This window comes from Nilaparvata lugens, chromosome 4, assembly GCF_014356525.2.
Source record: "Nilaparvata lugens isolate BPH chromosome 4, ASM1435652v1, whole genome shotgun sequence".
In the NCBI taxonomy this organism is placed as follows: Eukaryota; Metazoa; Arthropoda; class Insecta; order Hemiptera; family Delphacidae; genus Nilaparvata; species Nilaparvata lugens.
The window spans coordinates 48,067,685-48,072,606 of NC_052507.1; the positions used below are offsets into that span (position 1 = coordinate 48,067,685).

At 32.3% G+C, this 4,922-nt stretch overlaps 1 long non-coding RNA gene across 1 annotated transcript; it reads right to left on the bottom strand.

Moving 5' to 3' along the window:
• Window positions 1–1,777: 1,777 nt before the first annotated feature.
• On the bottom strand, window positions 1,778–4,683 carry LOC120350830. Its single transcript, XR_005571036.1, has 3 exons — window positions 4,608–4,683; window positions 3,817–3,930; window positions 1,778–1,952 (listed from the first exon to the last, which is right to left on the bottom strand). It is a non-coding gene; the product is annotated as an uncharacterized LOC120350830 (long non-coding RNA).
• Between the last annotated feature and the right edge of the window lie 239 nt (window positions 4,684–4,922).

The following is a 4,922-nucleotide window of genomic DNA, read 5'->3' on the forward strand; positions in this document are numbered from 1 at the left end:
GATGTCTGGGAGATTGATGATACTGAAGATGGTGTAGTTTGGAGTTTTGAATGCAACATTCTGAAACTCTTCTTGTTTGAGGATGTTCTTATCAAGGGTGCTGTGGAAATATGTTGCCTCCAATACTAGATTGAACTTCATTGCTCCATGTGTCTGGTGTTGCTGACTGATGATGTGAACAATTCTATCCTTCAGACCGTTCAGAAAGGTGTGGAAGTCTTTGGCAGGCTCATCCTTGTATGCATTATTGTAGTATAGAGTCTTGAGTCGAGATCTAAATGCCTCCTCCAGAACAACAAACTCATCCACTGAGTTTGCTGTTTGTTGACATCATGCAGCTTTGTTCATCTGGAACAATGCAATACAATATTGTAAACCTAAGGTATGCAGTATTCAACTTGACATATATATATACCTTCATCACTATCAACAGATGTGGGGGATGAAGGCGGTGAATCAGTATTGGTATCAATATCTAGGATTGAGAGTCAGATGTTTGGGTGTGTCGGGGATGGAGGTTCATTGGTGTTTATATGAAATGTTGTAGGGGATGATGGTCGGGAGCTGTATGGTGGGGGTGGGGAATGTGAATGGGGTCTAGGATCTACTTCATGATAGGGGGGAAGGTGGGATGGGTGCTCCTGATCATTAGAACCATTGCCGCTCATGTCTGAAAACTACATACACATCTTCATCACTATCAATGTCAAACATACTGTGGGGACAGCCTAATTCTATGGCAAAGACTTGTTATATGTTTTTTAGGTTAGGATGAAATACAACCACCAACTCTATGTATAAAAACCTAATTCACAATCAAACTCTCAACTTCTATTGTACTCTATGTATTGGAACCTAATTCACAATTAAACTAGTCATTTTTGAATTTAATTGAGTCTCAAACCACCTACTTCAAAATTCAACTCAAATTTTTCTTTGAATTTAATTGTCAAATCAGGAATACAATATAAATATATATAGCTATAGAATGCACTGGTACTTACTCTTAGATGATGATAAAGATGAAAGTAATCCAAAACAAATACACGAAAATCACACACATGTACTGGCAGCAAGACTGCACGAGACACAATGTCCCACTCCTTGCAGAACAACTCCTTTTATAGCCCCCCAGTTAAAGATCCCCAGTGATTTATTTCTTATTTATTCTCGATTTTATGTGTTTTTTTTTTCAATTTTAATTTTTTTTAATTTTCTTTTTTTTTCAAAATTTGAAATTTTTTTTTTTTTGACTTGGCTGACCTTGAGGTTAGGGTGACTTGGGTGAACTTGAGGTCAGGTTTGGTCGACTTGGGTGACCTTGAGGTTAGGTTTGGTCAACTTGAGTGACCTCTGACACAAGTGTGCCAGAGTCGCCCTTTTTATACTACTGATATGTATTGGCCCAAATACCTAATGATATCAATACAAATCAATAGGGTAGCCATGGATATCAATACATAACCAGCTGTATTGATATCAATACAGATCAATAGCCATCTATAAGCAGCCCGACTCCTTTATAGAAAAAATCCTCTTTTAAATCTAGGAGAGCAGCTTAGGATGAAGATAACATTTGCAAGGATTATAATATTTTAACCCAGCTGTAACTGGCATCAGACAAGAGAGTATACCTGTTTAATTATCTATAATTAATATAAGTGAATTGGATTCAGTGAATAGATGTCTATTGATATATTGATGAAAAATTAAGGGATGTAAATAGTTAAGACATAAATAATGTGAGAAGTTTGTTTATTAAAATAACTCGTATGCATGTCATTTATCTATTGAGAAAGGTCCTTATTGTGGTGCTCCAGAATACTTCAATCTCTTCCTGTTTAAAGTAGCAATTTTTTGAGCTACATACTGGTTTATGTTACTGCACCTCAATTCAATCTCAATTTTTGTAGCATTCAGATTTTCCTCCAGGATCCGGTATTTGAACATTTCTAGAACAAATAACAGTTCAAAGTATACAATCTTTACAAATTAGAAAATAAGGATTTTATTTCCTGAATTAATCTGCTAGCAAATTTATTTAATAACCTAAAAATGTATTTGAACATGCATGACTCTCCCTCTCCTGAAAGGAAAGTCCAAGATAACACAAGAGCGTTTTTTTCACGTAAAAATTATGTCCTCACAGTTTTACATTATAACGTCATATTCTGGTGGAAAAGTCGAGAAAATCACATTTTTTCACATGAAAAAAAGTGTAAATGTTCCAACTTTTCACGTGAAAGGTACGTGGAACTGGAACTTAAAAATAACGTTTTTTTTGTTTCTACATTTTCACGTTATACTGAACATGTATACTGAACTCTCAGAAAAGAACATGAATAAAACGGTTTTTTCTACATTTCTTGTCACACATTTGGTCATTTCTTTCGCATGAAAATTTCCAAAAATTCACATGAAAATAATGTTTTCAAAATACATTTTTGCAATATTTTATCGTGAAAAGATGGAGAAGGATTACCTTAATTATTCTGAATAAATAACCTTTTCAATTCTTTATTTTTACATTAAAAGACTATAAATCTTATAGAACTTTTGAATAACCACAATATAATGTGAAGTAAATTCTCTACCCTAACTTTACAATAATTTCACACAAAACTGAATAAAAATTAAATTCAACTATAAAGTCCTATTCAGACAAAAGGATTTTTCCTAGTAAGTAGTGATATATGCAATCTAACAGCTGGACACTATAATTACAAAAAGAAAGCTCTTTTTCATTTGTAATCATTCAACAGCTGACAAATTTCAAAAATGTTCCATGTAAGCTTCTTTTTTCAGCTGTTGGACTTTGTATCAGCCATTTGCTTGTATTAGCTTTGCATCACCAATGGGAAAAAACCATAAATGTCTGGATGGCCAATAGGGAGATTTTTGCTTTGATAAAATGGTGAAACAACAATAATTTATATTAAAATTGAATTTATTTTCAAAACATCACAGTCTTCAACCCTTCAATAAGTTGGAGACTGTTGTAGATATAATACTGTAACTTTCAGGATAAGTTATTGGTCGAATACTCCACCTTTTGACATACAACTGAATTTCAACTCCTCATAAGGGGGTGACTTGGGGGTTGTAAATCAAAGATTTTGAATGAGCCTTCTCAAAACGAGAAAGATGAAATCAATAAAAATCTTCTATGATACTTTTATCCAAAATGGCGGCTGATTGAAGTTTTGGTTTTAAAAGAAATAATTGATAAAATTCAATCAGCCGCCATTTTGGAAACAATTATCATAGATTTTTATTGATGTCATCTTTCTAGTTTTGGAAAGGCCTTTATAATGATGTATCGCACAATGGGTGTTTACATTAAAAATATTTGAGTTATAACCCCTCATTTCTTTACAAACTGTAACTTCAATCAGCCACTGTTTTGGATTCAAGTTTCATAGTACATTTTAATTGATGTTATGTTTCTTGTTTTGAAAAGCCCTTTAAAATAATGTACCACACAATAGGCGTTTACATTAAAATTTTCCAGTTACAACTATTGAGTCACCATATTATACATTCTGAACCTAGTCAACCCCTCATGAAGGGGTTGAAATTCAGTTGTACCGTACATCAAGAGTTAGAGTATTTGACCAGTAACATATCCTGAAAGCTACAGTATTATATCAACAACAGTCTCTAATTTATTGGAAGGTTCCCTCACATATGACTCACCCGGTATGATTACTAACTTATAATGATTAGCACAAGCCTAGAGCTCATGTGGACATCACCCATAGAAAAAAATTGTTTGACTTTATATTCTGTTTTAAATTAATCAAAATTGAGACTTACTTAGATTTCTCTTTGCTGGTACACCAAGTTTTTGGAGACTTCAGCCAGTATTTGATTACCATACTGCTCCTATGTCTTTTTCTTTTGTGTTGGAAAATTTCATCACCGCAGCTCCTATCAGAGATGAAACAGAAGTCTACTTATAATTAAACATATTTCAAATGATATTTTTTGACTAGAAAATTGGAAAGACACACATGTTACAAACACACAGTCTCACTCTTTCTTATTATATAAAATATATATTGCTAAAATGAGAGGACTACACCGATAGTTTTTCTGAATTGGAATAAGATATAAAGCTGTTAATATAAATAAATGAATCAATTGCTTGCTGGAAAAAGTTTAAATAAAGCCTGCCGGTCTAGAAAACAACTGAATAGATTTTAATCTATCAATCCACAGTTATATATTATTGATATTAAGTTCATTATAATAACATGAGTGTAGATTGGTTTGTGGTGACTTCAATTACTTAGGCTAGGCTAAATAAAGAGCTTTGTTACATATTTAAATTTATATGTACCAGCATATAACCCTGGAATGTGTCTGCCTAGAATAATAATCATCTTATTACCAGCAATGATAAATTCAAGAGGCTTTTCTCTTATTATTATCAAGTTATGCCTTAAATAATACAGTATTCAGTGTTGTGTTATAAGGTTATGTTATGCGTGGCCTATAATAGTCTTTTGAAAAGATTATCATTTAATATATGAGTATTTAGACCTATAATAAATTTATTCTTTCATTTTACAGTACATCAATAAAAACAAAATCACTCGACTTACCTATATTTCCTGGATAAAATCACAAAAATTGCAGACTGCAAAACTCATTTGAAAAACCGTTGGTCCTTTGCAAAATTTATTGTGCTTGTGCATCGTGTCATCATGATCATTCTATTGATAGACCCAAAATGTTGATGTAATATTATCAATACATTGATAAATAATAATTATCGACTATTAATAATTTATTACATATTCTCAAGTGTCATCTTCATCTTTGTTTGGAAATGTGTTATTCAAATTACATAGTTTAAATAAGTAAAAGTAGAATACAATCCTGATTTCTACATTTTTGAATGCAATAAACTCAGTTCT